The sequence below is a fragment of the Triturus cristatus genome, chromosome 1_2 (genome assembly GCF_964204655.1).
Source record: "Triturus cristatus chromosome 1_2, aTriCri1.1, whole genome shotgun sequence".
Taxonomy (NCBI): Eukaryota; Metazoa; Chordata; class Amphibia; order Caudata; family Salamandridae; genus Triturus; species Triturus cristatus.
Window position 1 is genome coordinate 693,432,108 of NC_140580.1, and position 20,609 is coordinate 693,452,716.

At 48.4% G+C, this 20,609-nt stretch overlaps 1 protein-coding gene across 1 annotated transcript in view; it reads left to right on the forward strand.

Annotated features, from left to right (window-relative positions):
* The first annotated feature begins 5,258 nt into the window (after positions 1–5,258).
* The window catches only part of GHITM (growth hormone inducible transmembrane protein), a 114,798-nt gene continuing 99,447 nt past the window's right edge, over positions 5,259–20,609 (forward strand). The window contains exon 1 of the mRNA XM_085608550.1: positions 5,259–5,406. The gene's annotated coding sequence lies outside the window, so the exon portion shown is untranslated. The remainder of the gene's footprint in view (positions 5,407–20,609) is intronic.

The window sequence follows — 20,609 nt, forward strand, 5'->3', positions numbered from 1 at the left end:
AGGCTAAGTCTCGGTAAACCATGTCACTCTGTGCTGTCCCTGGCCTCCCTGTGGAACAGGGAGAATAACCTCAAAGATGTTAAGTATGATAGACAAACCCAGGCCTTCCGCCTGTCTCAAAACAGCTCATGCTGCTGCCTTTCCTGTATAGGCTAAGCTGCCACTATGACTGAGTTGCAGAAAATATCACACCAGCTGTTCCCTAATAGCAAGGCTAAAGATGAAAGGCCGCCGCATCTCTTGACTTCAGCGTGGAACTACACAATACCTTCAAGATGTTATGTATGATACACAAACCCAAGCCCACAACTTGCCTCAACACAGCACAGGCTGCTGACTTTTCTATATACGCTAAGCCGTCACTATGACTAATTTGAGAAACCTTACCCCAGCTGTTTTTTCATAGCAAGGCGAAGATGAGAGACAGCAGCATCTCCTGACTCAAGCGTTGAACTTACATTAATAACATTGGTCACTCAATTTCTGTGTTACACCTTTCCACAAGCTGACCATTGCATCATGGTTGAGACTGGGATTTAGGCTGAACCTTGACATATTTGTACACCTGCTGCCAGGGAACATATATCTACCTATAGACCTGCCCTTATCCTGTTGCACCACTTGGGACACAACTTTGTCCATTCGTACCCACCGGCATGGAACTAATGCCAACGAGATTCCCCCCTAGTACCGGATAATCCTAATAAATGCTGCATTTTGGGACAAAGATACCAGGGAATAAATGCAAAGGGGGGGGCTCTCGAGTGCGTGTGAACCCATGTCATTGCGATTAGTAACAGTTGCTCTGGTCGGGCTAGAACCTGCGACTTTATTCATTTAATCAATTAATCTGCAAAGCCTGCCATTCCCCAACTTGTGCATACACACAACCGCCTCTAGTGTCATGCAGTACCAGCCATTCCGAATCTGGCTGACGAAAACTACCATTGGCCAAGAGCTAAACTGGTAAACTACTATACCATATGTTTCTCCAAACGCTTACCACAAACCGTAATGAGTACAGACTCGTCATAGATCACCCTGGCCCCCCAAACCTTTCCCAGGGAACTGGAGAGAAATGAACTCAATTGCGCAGGGCATGAAATACCAGAAGTTAATGATGACGACGTTTCCATGACCACTCTCAGATGCATTTAATTAGTTATATAGTGCCACTCCTACCAGTGTAGGGTGTCCGCGACTTTGCATCTCACACAAAAACCGCCGAGCCAATCAATCATATGCATATGAGTCAGTGTATAGGAAAGGTGACCTGAGCCAACGGACTCAAAGTGTAGGCGATTCATGGCCTTCCCCACTGGCAGGCAGTATAGTTTAAGGCTGCTTGGAGTGGAGAAGCACAAGCTCGGTCGAGTCAGCCAAATTAACCCTCTTTGCAACACTAATCAATGTTCTAATGATGTCTGCTTAGTGGTGTGTATGCAGCTCTAGGATGAGCGTTCGTAGCTCACGGTTGACTATTAGGGCTGTAAGATCTACATTGCAAGTGACAAAAGGGTGCCTCCTTTGAACACAGTAACCTGCTGACCTCTATACATCATACACACTCTGAAAATCTACTTCGCACATGTTCTTTGCAGCGGGCCTATTTAACCGTCTGCACTACTACACTGCAACTGAGCTTGTAATCAATATAGCACTTTCCCTTGAGCGTGCTGACACAGACCATATTGCTGGTGATGCAGCAAGCACATCATTGTGACATGAACATTCTGACCCCTCGTGTGATAACGGATTGCCATTTCCAAGATGTCCGTGTGACAAGTGTTAATACACCGACGAGAGACACTTACTCGTGAGCAAAATCGAGCAAAGAAGGAGATGAAATCATGTAGCTATGAGACGTTGCCCCAATTGGAGAACAAAACCCTTATGGCGAGCGTCTCACTGCTGAAAAGCACCATCACGGGAAGGCCCTTTGGCCTGTACGTTTGCCGGGTTCCAAACTCACCTCAGTCTATTTATTAACAGCTAATAAACTCAGCCCAATGTTGACCTTAAAGAATTTCAAAACAAAACTTTATCGTCCCGGCCTATCACAGACATTAACATTCCAGCCCAATTACAGCTCAACATCTAGTGCAGCCTCAGCGAATAGGCCCACGAGAAGTGGCGGACTAAAGAACCAGTGAGATACAAGTACCGGCCATGTGAAGCGAGAAGCGCTACCTCACAACAAGTAACCAACGCGCCCCCGGCCGAGCTGCCAACCACCTGCAAACACTCCCCAGCTCCCAGATATCTGCGAGCTGCCAAGCACCCTCTGTCCCCAGTGTCTGTCCCACACATGGGAAACACCGGAAATGTGTTGTTGTCTGCATTCATCTTAAAAGACTCAAAACTAAAAGTGCAGGGATAAATCACCCACTTACCTACTAGACAAAAACCAAATGTGAACAAATGCTAAGAGCATAAAATGTATGCAGAAACACATGGCAGAAAAGTAAACCTCGTGAAATGGTTGCAGACTATTATCTGTAAAATGGCAGATCTCACAGTATTGGGTCCAAGATTTAAATTGGCTTTTATATTTAACCATCTCTTTTCTATTGCAAATCTAAGATAACGCAAGCACACCAACGTTTGCATAGCACCAAGTGAGCACCAATGATGGTCATCCCCTACGACACCAACCTAACTCTAGGCCCATGAATAAATAATAACTGGTGGGGGTCATCTCACTCACTAGTGCACACTGTACCATGGATGTGAAGCTGAGTAGGTCACCGCACTTATGTCCCGTAGTAGTGCCTAACGAGCAGATAAGCCCCTTTGGCGCTCTCTCTACGGTATAACAAGATGTCCTAACCTTCCGCAAGCATCAAGTGAAATGGCAGTGTAGTTCTCCCTTACATCCGGTGTCTGTGCCCAGCGAGGTGCTGCTGTGTTGTAAGTCATGACACAGATGTGCACGTTACACACTCTCACATCTCTGCCGCGGCGCTCAATTCCTGTCTGTAGGAGCGGGACCTGTGTCTCTACTCGCCCCAGCCCTTCTAGTCTCTGTAAGCAACTCTGCTACTCGCCCCAGCCCTTTTAGTCTCTGTAAGCAACTCTGCACTGCTTCACAGGATAGTTCATGTGCCCTTAGACCTGAACCGCTGATAACCAGTGTACTAATATGTAATTTCTCTGGTCGACAGGTAAAACAAAATTGTTTGCGATACATCACCCTCCAGGGCAGTAGCTTCTACATGTGCCTCCTCCAGTAAGAATATAAATAGGCATTAGAGTTGATTTTTATCAAATAACAATTGTTCTGCCACATAGCAAACCGTCCGAGATGCTCACTCTCGGCGACATTGGGCCTAAACACTGCCATGCTAGACTCTTCTGGATGGTTAGGGGGGGGCGGCGGAATTTCCCCCTTGAAACCTCCCGCTGAACTTGTGGCCACCCCTTTCTTTGTTTACTCTATGGTAGTGCCCCCAAATCAATAACGTACGAGATTAGATACCTGTCCCAAACCTGAGGTCCAGGCAACAAGACGCGGGCTTGCCAAATGACATGCTGAGATTGGTTACACACGCACGCATTCAAATTGTTATGCACGGCGAGAAAAGAGATTTGTCCATAATACAGGACTTTGAGGATGGCTTAGGACACTCCGGTGCAGGAAGGCCCGGCGCTGTTTACCCATTAGACTAGCTATTCCCATCGACACATGCCAGCTCACGCCCAGGCCGCAGCAAAGCACGGCCTCCACTCGGACCGGGTCCATGTGGGGCAGACCGTGTGTCGGAGGTGAGCGCTGTGAAGAGGATACCGGGGCCGGCTTTCCTCGCACCCAGCCACCCGGTTGAAAACGTAGAGTAGGAAACCGGACTGTTTCCCCCTCTCCCCCGCACACACCCACATTAGAGCCCGCACGGCCGCATCCTTCCACCCTTAGCCCCCCATCCCTGTTGCCTGGCCAACCCTGGCCAGGGGAGGGGCAACGAGAGCAGGGCAAATGCTCCTACGCCGACATGGATCCTAGAACGTGGGAGGGGCCGCGCGGCCCCCGCCCGGGAAAAGCGGACTGTAGTGGCCTGGGAACACGGGTCGGTCAGGCTGCTGGGAACTGGACCCTGTCCCACAAGGGCAACGTAGGCCATGACCACCCCACCCCGCCCCTTACGCGAACGGACCACTCAAGCCTAAGCCCACGTGGGCGATGGCCGCAGTGATCGAAGTATGCGCCACTGGCCCTTAAAGTGATCCGGAGTGGGGGCGGGGTGCTCGCTCGGACCCTTGACGCTGGTCGCCCCCAAATCTGGGGTACAGGGAAAAGATCGCCTGCTCTGATAAGATCGGGGGGGGGGGGGACTATCCCCTCCATTCTGCCCCCGATTCCGGGCCGCCGCCCGGACAGCGCCAGGACTGCTGTGAGGACCCATGAAATGCCCGGGCAGGGCAGGGAATGCACTCACCAGTCTCAGCAACGAGCATTCCCGACGGCGATCCTGGGGGCCAGCACCACGACCCAGGCAGCTTTAACGCTCGCGACGGCGACGCTGTTATCACGCGTGTCCGGGCAGGAGCGGCGCGCAGGAAGCAGAGGAGGAACTGGGCGAGAGGGACACCTATGTAGGGGGGGCTAGCCTCGCCCCCCTAACGGCCCACCTCTACTCATTGGGAGATCTCCTCCCTGCGCGCGAGGCAGAAAAAGGGGGAGGGGGAAGGCTGCGACAGGCGGCCACTAGAGAGCTGCCCTGCTGATGTCCCACTGCGTGGGACGCGGGCAGCGGCAATCTCCCCATTATTTTTCTAAACTTTCCCATTTTCCTTTTCTAAAATGTTGGCACCTACGTCTGAATCACAAAGTTCCGTCCTTCTACTGGAACTAGTTTACTTCAAAACCACTCTAAATGTCAAGCTAACTATATACATTATGTCATGCTAAACAACAACTGAATAAACCAGTCAACCCTTACGCCTCTTTTTTGATCTCGTGCAATAGTCCTCTACTGTGACGTTTTGCTTACGCTAAAAACGGCATACGCGCAGCATGAGTTGTGTTTGATCATAACATCGCTGCATCACCGCTGAGTTATGAGTTAAGTAAGGATGAGCTTTACTGTTTCAACATGGCCGCAACAACCGTTCAGTCACGTGAATTCTTCTAATTTGTTTGCGACCGTCATTCGTTCTCAACTGTAGTTTCTGGTCTTCGTATTGCATGCGGAGTCGAGGGACAGTCAGGCCGCCGTGGACTATATTTCCCGGCGGGCTTCGCGAGTTCCTTCGTTGAATACGGACCGGATGTTTCCGGAAGGTGGTTGCGTCGCAGCTTCTGTTCTGACATTACAGGCGTGTTACATCAAGTGCGTGGAGATTGGGTAACACTGTCAAAGTCAGACCGCACGGAAGGAGTACTTGGGAGCGGAATTAGCGTTTGCACAGGTGACTTTCTTTGGAATTCTTTCGAGGGGCATTCTAAAGGACTCCAATTAGGGATTGTCTCTGTTTTTTCCCCGAAAATATAATACTCGGTGGGATTCAAATGAGGACCCTGAGAATTTCAGGTTGTGTAATGGAGGGTTGTAATCGGCGGCGGTTGAGTTTTGCTTTGGGGCTTGGATGAGCGAAAAGATACGCAAGGGGCTTCATGTTTTATAAGTCTGCAATTTGGGAAACTGCGGATGTGTACAGAGACAAGCGCTGCCTCTGTTCTTGCAGCGTTCTTTATCTGGAATGCCACTAGAGCTGTGTAGAGCCCTCTCATGCCCCAACCAGAAATCCTCTGAAAGGAACTGTCTAATTCCTCTACATCGCATAACTGCTGTTTATTTTATTTGCCTAATAAAGCGCAAAAATATATACTATTCTGTACACGGTATATAGTATTTGAGCATGAAATAATAAAGCATATTAACATCCTAATAATACATTTAATTAAGTCCGTTTCCTGCCAGCAATTAGCTACTAATGTATTCCAAAGGGGGGGACAGGAGGGGCTGGTTTGATGAGGTCTAGTGTACAAGCCCCAAAAGACTATAAACAAAAAAGGGTACAAAGTTCCTCTGATACGAAGCAGAGATATCGAGGGAACCAGTGACGAGTTTAGGAATGTTGATCCTACACTAACCCCCGAGTGTAGCCAAGGAAAAACGAGGGGAGATTCCTTTGGTGGAACTAGAGCTCTCACACACCTAGCAAGCTAGGTGTCATGCTTCATCATATTAGCTTGCCCCTCGTCAAATCGGCGCTGCAATACTTGAAGGGATCCCGGACCGGGGCTCTTTATCAGGGATCTTTTGTTCCTGCTGGTCGGTGCATGGAGGTGAGGGGCCTAGTGTGTGTAGATGTGAAAAGGAGTGGGTTAAAACAGGTTAGTTAGTCCTAATAGGTATTTATTCGGAAGGTAAACTACCCGATTAAAATGGTGTAGAGTGGCTGTGTACTAGAAATAAGGGGGCAGATCTATGTCGGAGATGCGCCACTTTTACGCCGCCGTTGCGTCACTTTTGTGACGCAGCGGCGGTGTAAACCCTGCGCCACGTTGCGCCATATTTACATCGTGACGCATCTATGGAGATGCGTCACGATGTAAAGCCCTGCGCCACGTAAAACCTGCGTCAGGTTTCACGTGGGCGTGTCGACATAGGGGGGGGCGTTCCGTCGCAGGAACGCCCCTGAAAAGTGACTCAGTCAAATCTATAAGATTTGACTGAGTCACTTTCCCAACGCTGATGCGCCAAAACCCTGCGCCTGCTTGAAGCAGGCGTAAGGCTTGACGCACCATGTTAGGGATAGGGTTGGTTGGAACAGTGCTGGAGTTGCGTCGCGCTTGCGACGCAACTGAAGCACTGCGCCAACCTTACGCCATTGGATGCGTCACGCATCTGTTTATCCCTGCGCCATGATGCGCCGCATTATAAATGCGGCGCATCATGTGTGGCGCAAGGGTAAACTTGCGTGACGCATCATTCCTGGCGCATCCTTGCTGATTTGCAGGGATGCGCCAGGCAACATAAATCTGCCCCAAGGTATCTAGTCATGTAGCTCTACTCTAAAGATCAACATGTTTCATGCCTTGTATGTCAGGAGGATCTGGGCATTTCTTCAGGATCTGGAAAATTATCTACACTAAGGTGGTAGGGTGCATTCTACATACCACGTTTCGCAGGTCCGTGACCTGAAAAATAAGTTAAGAATAGGTTGAGCAATATAAATATATCTCTTATTACTATAAACAAATATCATCGTGGAAAAGTGAAATGTGAGTACTGTCACACTCAAAAAGCTCACCATGGCCACAGGTTGGTCAACTTCAAAACCTATACCGTGAGGTGCCTATATGAGCCAGGCGCGATCAGTAATTATGAAATAGTGATTAGGTTAAAAACTGAATAACAGTGGTATATAACTCATGGAAAGGCCGTTAGCGTAACAAGAGTGGACAACTATTGACTGGACTCACCTGGTCTGTTACTACAGATTACTAGCAACAGTCCTGGCGGTAACTTAAAATGGACACCGCTTGAGTCCTATAAAACATAAAAATCAGGAAGTAAGGTGATGTAAATGAGTCATAAACAAAAGTAGACAAAAAGCCTTCCAAAGTGTAGGCGCTACCAAGGGAGCCACCTCAACCCGTATCTGACAAGCCCCAATCGAAAGAAACCTCGGACCGGTGACTAGGGGAGAGCTTTAATGTAAATTCCGTCGTGCGTCAAAAGTACACCGGTCGGGTCAGGAGGGAGGGGGGTGTGTATTAGGGAGAAGTACTCACCAATGTTGCCCAAATGTAGCTCTGGGCGGTAGAGGCATCGAGAACTATGTGGGATTTGAGCCAAAGAGATAAGGAATACTCACCGCGTCGATTCACGCTGGATTGAATCACCTACCCTACCGCCAGGAACCGGGGTGGTGCCTAACCGAGGTTGTTGTGGGAAGTTATACTCTGCATCCCCAATGGGAACGTGCCAATACGTCAAGGGCGTGTGACGCGCATGAAGTGTCATAGAAGGCGCTCGCGTGTTCCACGTGATACTAAAACGTGGTAGCCATGTTAGTGCAGGATAGAAATACAAAGACACCAGGCGCGCAAGGAGACTCCAGAGGGGCAATAACTGTTGGTAATCTCAAGGTAGTGCCAGGTGAGGCAAAGCACAAACGGTCTAAAGATATGTTGTGCATAGCGTTAATTTAAATAAAATGCCTCGTAGTAATAGGTATTCATAATGAAGCTTATAGGCTCAGAATGGAACTGCATAACTCATAACGTGGATAAGTACAGAATAACCAAGTCGAGCGGCACTATCTATTGGTTGTACTATTGCTGTGTCTTGTAAGGCAATGAAAAGTGGTATGATGTAAGGAATAAATAGCGTCAGAACCCATGTGGAGCCAAGGACTGGTAAAGCAGGAGCCTGTAATAATCCAGACAAGACATCGTTAACTCCAAGGGTCAGGTGGGGCCAAGAATAGACAGACATACGGATGCTAAAAGGGTCACTCTAGGATAGTTAAGTGCTGACTAAGGGAGTGAGCCCCATGGGATGTCATCATTGAGTCCCTCAGTATGGGAAGATAATCTATGTACCCATCTCTTTTCAATCCTGAACAGTGATGGTTTGGAAATCTGTGGATGAGATTCCAATACAATCCAGTGTATTGAGTCTGGGGAATGTTGAGCCTCAGTGAAGTGTCTGTACATTCTAGTGGTGGTTCGTAGGCAGCGTATGTTGCTCCTGTGTTCAATAATGCGTGTTTTGACTGGTCGCACGGTCATAACTATGTATTGTAGACCGCACGGGCAGGTGATCAAATAAATACAATGTCTGGTATTACAGTTGGTATGATTAAGGATGCACCATTTTTAGTTTGGACGCAGGTTGACTTCCTTGGTTATTGTCGTATATTTACATGCTGTGCACGTGCTACAGGGTTAATGTCCTTTAACAGGTGGTAGGCCCCATAGGTTTGTTTGCGCAGAGTTAGTGTGAATCTTGGGTCTCGTGTGAATCAGAATGTCTCTTAGGCTGCAAGTTCTCGTGCATGCAAATCTTGGTTTGGGGATCTGTAGGTCCCCTGTATTTAGAATACCCCAATGTTTCAAAATGATCTTTTTAGTGGGGACTGAGTTGGGTGTGTATGAGGTAACACATGTAATTAAGTCGATAGGAGGTTTATGGTGAACCTCTAGTAAAGACACTCTAGGATTGTTTCTTGCTCTCTTCATTGAGTCATTGATAATTTTAGAGGGGTAACCTCTAATCTTGAGATTGGTGGCCAATGTAGCTGATTCTGTTTTGTAATCAGCAGTGGATGTGCAGTTGTGTCTTATGCGCAAGAACTGGCCGAAGGGTAGGTTGTCTTTGAGGGCTCTAGGGTGATGGCTTTGGTATAGGAGTAGGCTGTTGCGGTCAGTTGGTTTCCTATACAGAGAGGTAGAGAGCTTGCCTTCAGTCAGCCTAATGTTTAGATCAAGAAAAGCCACATTAGTATCTGAAATAGTATGGGAAAATTTCCAAAAGATGTTCTGCTGGTTAATCCATTCCACAAAGGCATTACATGTATCAATGGAACCATGCCAAAAAATTAGAATGTCATCTATGAAGCATTTCCAAAGTTTCAAATTGTGGGCAAAGGGATTGGTGTCACTGTTGATGACATCCTTTTCAAATGCTGCCATATACAGACAGGCTAGACTAGGGGCGAAGGTGCTCCCCATCGAAGTACTCTGGCATTGATGGTATAATTGTCCTTTAAACTCAAAGAAATTTTCAGTTAATGCCAGGGTTGCACATTCCATAATAAACGAGATGGGAGTTGTGGAATGCCAGTCCAAGGAACTCAGAGCCGCTTCTATGACTGTCAAGGTGTCTCTCTGAGGAATGTTGGTGTAGAGAGCCTCCACGTCAAGAGTGACGAGGAGGTCAATCTCGGCATGATCCTCTGTTGACTCAATAATTCTGAGAATATCGGTCGTGTCTCTTATAAAGGAAGGTGTGTTCCTCACTAAGGGCTGTAAGAAATGATCAACGAACTTAGACAGAGGCTCGAGGGTTGAGCCAATACCAGAGACGATGGGTCGCCCAGGAACCGGGGTAGTCCCTTTGTGTATCTTAGGTAAGGTGTAAAAGTAGGGGATCCTTGGTTCTGTAGCAATTAAGAAAACTGATTCATTGTGACTTATCCAGCCGTTAATCACAGCCTCGTGTACTAATATGGAGATAGAGTTGGTGAGGCGTGGGGTTGGGTCAAGTGTGATTGGAGCATAGTATTTGTCATTAGTGAGTTGACGTTTACATTCCTCATCGTAATCGGCTGTAGATTGGATCACAGTAGCCCCACCTTTATCGGCTTGTTTAATAGTTATGGATTTGCTACTCTCACTTTCATCACAAGCTTTTCTTATCTCCTAGTCCCTTCTTATCCCAGTCGTGTGGTAACGTAACGTTTACTAGGCGAGACAATTCAAGGGGTACACAAGAGTTTATGAACATGAGAGACATGGCTACTCTGCCTAGCCGGCTCCTGGTGTGCTTTTCCCCCCACGATCTTTATTTCAGCAGTCATTGAAATTGTGTTTATTTTCCTGTTACTTTATTTTACTTTTATTTTGTCAAAGCTCCGACCTGTGGCCAACAGTGCTACCATTTAGTTCTTCCAAGGAGATGTTAATTTACGTAGTAACCATCAAAATAAATTTTGTGTATTAATTCTTTACGTGTAGAGCAAGGGGACTGCTTAATCTAGGATGAACTTTTTAGAGCGGCAAGTCTGCAGGTGTGCTGTTTATTCAATGTGATCCTACCGGTCAAAGATGAGTAACGTTGCAGATCAACAGCATGGTTCTGGAGAGACCGTAATTATTTGAAGAACTTTTTCACTACACCCACTAGCTGTCAAATGACTCCTGTTTGTTCAGAGAAATGTTATCAAAGTTTCCATTAAGTTATCTGTAACCTATGCACTGTTTTATCCTACTGCACCAGTTCAGAGCTCACGTGACGCACCCAGGGTTGTAGAAGGATCAACTAGCGAGCCATTATCACCCCTGACCTTTATAAGAGGAGGGCCGGCCCAACCCTTCAGCCTGTTTTTTTTTAGTTCTGTGCTGATTCTCCATGTGCGCTGTCAGGTAAGTGTGTTCCTGCTTAAGCGAGAATTAGAGTCCCTGGGTGGAGGCCCTGCTCTAGCGGGCCCTTGGGCTTTGGGACCCTCCCCCTTCCTTCCCCCGGTGTCCTGTCTGGGGCCGGTTAGTATCTGCCTTAGCGAGCCTAGGGTTAAAAGGGGGGCGGCCAAGGAGGTCTGGGGCTCTGCCTAGTGGTCCCTTCCTCCCCATGGGCTGGTTGTTGTGCAGATTATGTCTTGCCCACCTTTTGTTGCACTCTCGGTTTCATGGTTACCGTTTGCCCGCCCTCGGGCTTTCGCGGTCCCTGGGAGGTTATTTTCCCCGGGTCTCTGCTGGGGCTTGGGACGCTGTGTTGGGCGGAGGCGTTGTGTGGATAGTCTTCTCTCTGCATCTTCTGCTTATGTTGTGGGGCCTGCCTGGTGTCCGTCCCGTTCGTCTAGCTATCGGGCGTCAGGGCCATTTAAAACCGACTGTGGTGGCCACTCCCTGGGATTGACATCATGTACCCGGTACGGTGACACGTAAGCGTAGCGGAGCTCCGCAGTCGCCTGTGGTAACCTGCAGATTCTGTGGGTCCCGCTCCCATAATTACAGTGTCTGGTAACACAGCCCCTGTTAAAGGGAGCAGCCGCCGGGAGTCCCAGGCACTCGCAATGCGGGCTCCGCTTTACTTTTTCGAGCTCCGTGTCTTACCAGCTGGGCATCCGGGACAGTCACAGTTCACGGCGCTGGCTCTCTCCTCACGGCCTCTCCCGCCCGTGCTCGTGACTGCACGGGCGGCATCCGCGGTCCTCTGGCTCCGGCCGGGGTTGCAGGTGGGTCGACCTGCGGGGTGTTGAGCCTCCTTCGGCCGCCTTTTCTGCTGTCCGGAGTCCTGTGGGTCCGGTCCGGCTTTTCTCGTGGGGGTTGCTGCATGGAGCCTTTTTCTTGCCATAAGGCACTCGGTTGTGCACTTTTGCATTTTCCGGCCGGCGTTTGGATGAGTCACAGTGGCCCAATGGGTGTTGTGTGTTTCCGGTGGGGGAGGATTTGGCACTCTCCTTTCTGTCATTATTATGTGTGAGTCTCTGTGGCCTGGTGGTTTCGATCGCTGACTCTTCTGCCGGTGGCAGTTCTGGTCCTACTGTTTCACTGCTTGTGTTCTCAGTCGATGCTGTTGGCCATGTTGCTTTCTTTGGTTCTACCTCGCTGCCGGGTCTGGTGGCTTAGTGAACTACCACGTTCACTGCAACAGCCTGTGTTGGCCTCTTGGTCCACTTTCGCTGCAGCAGCCTGTGCTGGCCTTTTGGTCCTGGGTTCAGTTCCCGGCAGGTCCACCTCTCTTTTCCTCCTTTTGGGGTTGTTGGGATGTGTGCTTTTGTGTTGGTGGTCTGTAATGGCCATTTATTTTTCAGCACCTGGTTTCCCGGGGGGCGTGCATGCATTTCCATGTCCCATGTCACTTCTCTCTGAGTGCTGCGGTGGTGGACTGGTTTTTCCCGTGTTGGCATTGGGAGTATGTGTCGCGCTTTGGGCCTGCGGTCCTTCCACCCTGTCTGCTCCTGTCCCACCTGCTCTCCGTTGTTGTGCGGAGTCTGGCCTGGCTGGTCCCTGGTTGAACGGCCGCGTGGGGTTTCCAAGGGCTATTGGCTTCTGCGTGTCTGATGGGAGCGGGCTGCATTTGGCACCTGTCCTTTCTTTCCTGGGCTGCTTCTGTGGTCACCGTGTGGGCTTTTGCTCCTGGAGAGCATGCCTTTTTCCTGGTCTGGGCTGCGGCCGTGGCACCCCCTTTCTCCTCCTGCTCCCTGGCTCAGCTGGCGTCTTCTGCGCTCACATCCGTGTTGTGCTTCTCCTCGGCTCCTGCCCATTGGGGCTCTGTTGGGGGCTGTCTGTTGCCTCTCCTCACGTGCTGGGTGGCCTCTGTCTTGGTTCCGTGGGTCCTGCCTGCTGCCGTGCCGCACTGTTGTCTCCTGTTTTCGGTTGTTGGGCTCGCCTGCTCGTGTCTGGTGTGCTGTGGCTCGTTGGTTGGTCTACGACCTTTTGGTGGTGGCGGCTTGGTCATGCTAGGGGTTCGGCATGCTCCTCTTCTACGGGGTGCGTATTTGGCTGTGCTTGCAGGGTCGCTTTTGGGCGGTCTCTCAGATTCTTCTCCAGCGGGTCCTGATCATCCGGTTCCTGTTTACTGGTGAGATTTTGGTGTTTGCCCCGTCCTGTTTCTGTTTTTTCCGGGTGTGTGGACCAAGCAGCTTTGGCTCAATGGTGAGTCTTGTGCCTCTAGTGGTGCGGTCTCCAACAGTACAAGGGTGCAGATCCCGCCAATGCTTTCAAAGAATCCTAATGTGGTAATGTGTTCATACCGTGCTTGTGATTTGGTGTGCTCTCCCGTTTCCTGGCGCTCCCCCTTGGTTTATCCTCTGCCCCTCTGGCTTTCGTGTTTGGGTTCTCTACCTTGGTCGGGGTCCGCAGGGAGTGTTTCTGGTGTTGTTGTGCCTTGTTGACAGGCGGTGCTTGGCATTGCTTTTCTCTTGGAGGCTCTTCCCATCCGGGGGGGTCTCGGTGCCACAGGGCCGTCGTAGGTTCCAGTTCATCCTCCTCTTCACTGGTTCCTGTGGGTGTCCCTTTTCTTGCCGGTCTGGTTTGGTGGTGTCCTTTTCTTCCCCTTCCTTTTGGTCCCGGGTTGGGCACGTGGCTCCCTTTTTCTGCCCTGTTTGCGGGTGTGGCCTGCGGTCTTCCTTTTCTGGTGTCCCTCTGTTGGGTGATTGATTGATGTACTTATAGAGCGCAGCTATCACCCTACGGGCATCTTGGCGCTTGCATTGGGAACCCGTCCTGGTTTTTCCCTGTAAGATAACCCGTACTGGGCATCCCCAAGGTGAAAGCCAGGCATCCCGCCGCGGGGGGCCGTTGTGGAGATTAAGCAGGCTTGTTGCCCAGAGCTGCATAGTGTGAACTCGTGCTTAGAGTGGGCACCGAAGCGAGAATTATCGAGTCCGTGGACAATTGGGCTCTGGACCCTGCCGCGTCGGGAATCGAACCCAGGTCCCGGGTCTGATCTCTGCTTCAGGGTATGCCTCCTCTAACCAGTGAGCTACACTTCTCAAGGTTGCGGCCTTTTCCGGCCTGTGGGGCTGGGGGGGGGGGCGTGCTTGGGTTCCCGGTCGGTGCGGGACCACTTAGTCCCCCGGCTGGCGGGTTTCTCGTCTGGCTTTGGTTGGCCGTTCCTTGGCTTGTCTGGGGTTTGCCCCTGCCCTGTGGGGGCCTCTTGTATCTGTTCTGGGTGGCTTTTCAGCTGCCGCGTTCTCTGGGGGGTTACTGCGTTGGCCCCTTTTGCTTTTTGGCACGACTGTGCTGTCCTTGACTGCGATTACTGTGTGGAATTTGCATCCTCTTCCTCTTTGTCCCTGGTTTTGGGGTGCTGGGGCCTGCTGGCTTAGGTTTGCACCCTGGAGTTGTTGTTGCTCGGGCTCGTTTCGCCCAGCTCTTCTGTTCTTCTCGCCTTTGGTGTGTTTCTGTCTGTGGCTTGTCCTCCCTGTGCACTCCTGTTCCTGTCGGCTCTTCATTGTTCGGCTGGGTCGGGCCTGGTTGTTGGCTGGCTGTGTGGCCGCCTGGGTGCTCGCTTCGGTGGCTCGCTTCCTTCTCGTGGACCGTTACTGGGAAGGTTTGCTTGGTCCCTGTGCAGGGCGGTCTCGCTCCTCCAGGCTGAGTTCCCCTCCCTGCCGGGTTCTCTGTTCTTTCTTCTCCATGGTGGCCTCTGGTGGTCATTTGCTTCCTTTCTGGTGGCTTGGCCTTGGGCCTGGTCCCTTCCGCTCTTCGGGCTCTGTGGGCCTTCCGCTTTTTGCTGTTGGCTGGTTGGGTTCCCTTGGTGGCGGGGTCTCTTAGGAGTCGTTTCCTGCAACTTCCTTGGTCTGTTTTGCCTTGTGCCTGCCTGGGTTCTCTCCTTGGCGTCGCGCTCCCTTCTGGGGGGTCCTTAGTGCGACTGGGGTCTGTGTCCCGCCTGTTTATATCCTTGCAGGTGGGGTTATGGTGACCTTCGTTTTTCTGGTTGTTCGGTTGGCGTGCTGGGTTCCTTCTGCACGTCTATCTGTTCTTGCGGCTCCTGCCTGTCTGTTTTGTTTGCGTCTGGTTCCGCTGCTCTGGTCCTCTCGCGGTTGGTGGTCCACCGTGCTGTGTTGTTGTATTTCAGTCAGACTGCGGCTCTTTTCTGCTGTGGCTTTTTGTTGGGTCGCTGTTTCTTCGGTTACGCTGTCTGGGCTTTTGCTCACCTCTCGCTTTTGGCTGTCCATTGGGAAGTCTTGGTGTGTTTGGGCCGGCTTGCTGCTTTCTGTTCTGGGGCCTGTTTGCTGCTTTCTGTTCTGGGGCCTGTTTGTTGTTGCCTGGCTCCGTGCGGTCTGGTTCTGTGCCTTCTCTGTCCTCCTTCAGACATTGGTTCGGGCGGATTTTCTGGCGGCCCTACGTGTCTCGGGGTCCGGTTTTTCTTCCCTTCCGGTGTGTCTCTGTCCCGGGCTGGTTCTTCATGCTCGGGGTTGCCTCTCTCTTGGGTGGTCCTTCCACTTGTCTGGTCTTTTGGGTTTGCCTTTTTCGCTGGCTTCCCCTTTTGGTCCGTTGGTCTCTTGTGAGTTTCCATGAAGCCGCTTGGCTTTGGTATGTGCTCACTTAGTTAGTTTTGTGTCGAGGAAGACTTACAAAGAGGTAATGCCCCGGTGTCCTTACTGGTAATCTTCATTACTCCGGGTATAATCTTCCTCGCCACATGAGTTCCTATCCCTCCCTCCCTGTCTGGTTTTCGGCTTCATGTTTCTGCTTGGTATTTTCAGGCTGAAGGGTTGGGCCGGCCCTACTCTTATAGAGGTCAGGGGCGATAGGGGCCAGCCATGTTGGGAAGGGATTGGAGGCATGGGAGGCTAACCTTTGCTTTGGAGGGTTCTGGTGTGGAGCTGAAGCTCACTTTGTTAGTCATGTGGCGAGGAAGACTACACTCTGAGTAATGAAGATTACTGGTAAGTAACCGGGGCATCAACCACACTGACGAGTGATTAGGGGAAAGACCAAAGTCCAGGCCTCACCTAGAAATTTCCTCACATCTCCCAAGGGAGTATACAGTCCCACCCTCACCCCACCATCATCCAAGTGGCAGTGCCCAAGAAGACTAATAAGCAACACCTTGCTAACAAAAGGTCTCACAGAATTTCTAAAGATAGGCCTGCCTTCACTTCCTTACTTCAATGTCTAGATCTCCTTTCTCCAGTCACAAGAATGCAGGCAATGCACTTCCAGTGTCTGGAGGGACTCTCCTCTCCCAGTTCTCCTGCCATGTTAAATTAGGAGCATTCAAAGGGATCCCAGTTTACTTTTGTTGTTAATACTGGGAGCTTAACTTTACATTGTTTAAAACTTTTGATTTTTGAATTATTTACCTTGTATACTGTACTGTTCTGAACCCTGAGCTGATTCGCTGTCCTTACGAAAGTGTTTAACAATACCTAATAATGGACAGACTGTTCACCTCATTCCAGTGCCTATAAAAACTACCTAAAGCTGCCCTGTCTCACATTCAAATAATGCTATTTCTTTCTAAGGTTTTGCATCCTCAGCTGGCTTCTTATCCCAAAAAGCCTCCATTTCTATTTGGAATCGCGCTCGCCTTACTTTCCACCCCAGCATGTACCATCACTCTGATCACAGCTTGCTCTAAGTCGCATGCATGTTTATCTTAATCTGTTTTTTTGCATTTTAGTAAATTACCCACGCCTGTGTCACAGATCTTTCCTTCTTTTAAAGGCATACTCGAACTGAACAATACCTAATCTCTAGCACATCTAATAATCCCACCATCCATCTTCATGAACTCACACACACACCCATAACAGATCATCCCATAATCGTATTCATTTAATCTACAAGAAAGAAACTAAAGTAAATGCATGGAATGGTATCCTTCAGTGCACGAGGCGAATTCCTGTAACGAACAATAGCCACTGGGCTTATCACTAACTTTGAGCTCCGGAGCAGAGTGTTTCTTAGTTTTTGTCGGTTCAATGCCTCGTCACAGGTCATAAGTGCTATATAAATGCAGTTTCAGTTGCACTGAGCTACTCTGGGAGGTAAGTTGAAGGGTGAAGATAGCGTAACATAGCTTCCTGTTTGGGAGTTCATATAAATAACTAGAAATTTACTTTTTAGTGGCTTAATGTGGCAAAGAGTGGCTATTTTTGTTGTTGCTGCTTTTTTTTTTTTTTTTAACCAGGCAGACCCATTTCCATTGTTAAGTTCAAATGGAAAGTAATTGCTTCTGCAGTGTTTTATTACCAGTGCTCCATTTGTTTATATAAGTGCCACACAGATGATACATTGAATCTTAGGTACTGACTCAAAACAGATTTGTGATTCTACAGCTACAACGTTAACACTCACATGGATCCAAATTTATAAAATTAAGGCATTCCAAATGTTTCCAAGAAACGTGATAGTTGCAGATTTCCAGAGGTTCTCCTGGAAATCATTTGTGATTCCGTGCATGTGCCTATATAAATTGCTTTTCACAGGTAGAGTTTTATGTAGTGTACAACTGCACATACGAACATCCAATAGCAACTGCATTTTTATTCTCAACCGGGAGAATGTTGTCATCGCTGGAGAAATCCATACACCCAACTTGTTTTGTAAAGATTCTAAAACCATTCCCATTACGAAAAAGAAATATTAATATTACTGCTCTGGATCGTCCATTCCCCACCTCTGAAGTAGGATTTACTCATGCACAATACTAACCACCTTAGGCTGATGTAATATTGTTCCTGTGTTTAACAATGCAATGAGTGCAAGTTCATCTTTTGTGGAAAACAAGCATATTTATTTCAAACCATTTGTGCATGTTAGTTGAACTGAAGTGCAAAAACTGGTTTGTGAATCTGACCCAAAGGAAGCCTTCTCAGAAAATATCTTGTGTGGAACACTCCTCCTGCTAGGATTAACACTTTGCTGCCTTTGATGCATGTTTGCAAAGCCTAAAGACACGTTTGTTCACTTTACTTTCCTATGATTGTCATGACTACTAGTATTTTTTCCTTGTATATCGAAAATGGGGAATCGCACTCTTTACTACCGGCCCGCTTCTTCTTCTTGTATATACCAACTGGACCCAAAAACATGCGGGGTCTTGTGATTCCGATCAGTTCTTCTTTATAGTGTGTATGTACGTGATCAAGGCGTCAGCCGAAACGCGTTGTGTTAATAAATATTTGGACCCGCTTACGTGGTTGCCGTGCCTATTTTCCTGAGAGCATACTTTATTGAACTGATATTGGGATATATATAATCTACTGGCGGTCGCCAGTAGATAGTTATAGTTAGGACCTATTTTCCATAGGAAATCCGCAACATTCTATTTGGAATAACGTTGGCGCCGGTTGACGAATCCTCGCGATATTTTCCAAACTTTTGGCCAGCTCCGCTCCGACCCTGAAAGTTTTGCGGTGATCTGTCAAGCGGGGGCCCGTGAAAAAAGGAGGGTCCCAAAACGCGTTTTCCCCATGCAATTTCCCATAGAATCTGTTGTCGCAGCTACAGCCCGAACCGCTGAACGGAATGACACCAAATTTGGCAAAGAGGTAGTCCTCAGTTCAGACTCGTGCCTTTTGCATATATGGTGTGAATCTGTTCAGTAGTTCCTGAGAAAATTAGGGTAAAAAAGTTAGTGATATCTATGGCCGCGGAGGATCCGCGGACCCTACCCGCACCGTAAACGCACCCTCCCCGAACCGAGCGCGCACCTTCCCGATCGCGCGCTGAATGCTAATTGGCTGTCGAGTGTCTACATTCGAAACCAGGAACTGTTGGCGGCCATTTTCTGCCTCGGTAGAAGCGAGGCTGAAGATGCAAGGGGAATAAGTGTGTAAAACATATAAAGGGGGCAGAGTGGAAATACTCTGACCCTCTAGAGGTGCTTAGGGGGTCCTTTGCTTAGGGGGGTCCCAGAAGGCACCCCTGGGGCCCTTTTTTAAAAAAAAAAAAAAAAACCACGGGGAAATGCGCGCACGGTGCGCGCATCCAATCGTGTTGGATTCACGGATCCTCTTGCGGTGGGTGCGCGGATCCACAGCAACGTTTTTTGAAAAACGACAAGAAATCATTGGTTGTATGACAACTTTCTACACTGAAAGGTAGATGTATATTTCTGTTTTTTAAAGGTATGATTGTTATTGGTTAACGGATTGTAAGGAACATGATATATGATAAGCTTATATGTTGGAAAGTCAAGCACACTTCTTGTCTTGTATAGGAACATTGTGTGCTGAACTTGTGACCTGTGAGCTCAGTGCAGTGTTCCATGAACTGTTTCTATGGTAACAGGCAGAAGGCAGATTGGGGGAAGGGTTGAAATGTATTTCACTTGGAAAGGGTTGAAATGTTTAACCAATAAAAATGTGTGTTTGCTTTTGAGTTTATGTGCGAAGGATTGTGATTTGATGTTTACATGTATATGTGTGAAAATGAAAGGGAAACTTTTTCATTCTTTGCTTTTGCTGAGAGGTGCACAGTGCAGAGATTCTGTAAAAGAAAATATGGTGAGTGACTGATATACTTCTTAATCTACAATAGAACTTGAAAGATGAGTTATTTATTTGTGAGGGGATGTATGTAGACTATTTTGATTTTAATCAGACTAATGTATTTTTCCTGCTAAAGTGTAGGAAGTATTTTTTTTCTCTACAATGTGTGTGCATGTAGAAACCGTTCTGTGATAAGCATTTGTGTTTGTAAACAGATAACTGTGCAGTTTTTATATTTTGGTAGAATTAGAAACCAGTCATTGTTTATGAATTTGTGAAATGAGTTATGTTATGTTTCTACACTAAAATGTAGTACTACTTCTAGATGAAGAAATGTGTTTTGGTATAGTGCAAGGGATAGTGTTGTTTGTCTAGAATCACACAGTGAGTCTGTATGCATTTGGGAACCACTGTGAGAGAAGCATTTGGTAACATCATGTATTTGGTGACAGATAACTGTTTTAAAACCTGTCATGTTGTCAAGTTTTAGTAGCATTAGAAGCCAGTCTTTGCTTATGCATTGATAAAATGAGTCATGCTTTGACACTAATGTGCTGTAATTTAATATGTAGATTGTGTGTAGTCTCCTTACGCCTTGCACAGTAGTGAATGAGTTTTGGTAAACTCCTAGGGATAGTGGTGTTTGTCTAGAATCACACTGTGAGTCTGTGTGCATTTGGGAACCACTGTGAGAGAAGTGTTTGGTAACATTGTGTATTTGCTGACAGATAAGTGTTGTAAAAAATGTCATGTTGTCAAGTTTTAGTAGCAGTAGAAGACAGTTATGGCTTATGCTTTCATTATATGAGTCAGGCATTGACAGTAAATTGCAGTTGTGAAATATGTAGATTGTGTGCAGTTCCCTTACCACTTGCCCTGTAGTGAATGAGTTTTGGTAAACTCATAGGGATAGTGGTGCTTGTCTAGAATCACACTGTGAGTCTGTGTGCATTTGAGAACCACTGTGAGAGAGGCATTTGGTAACATTGTGT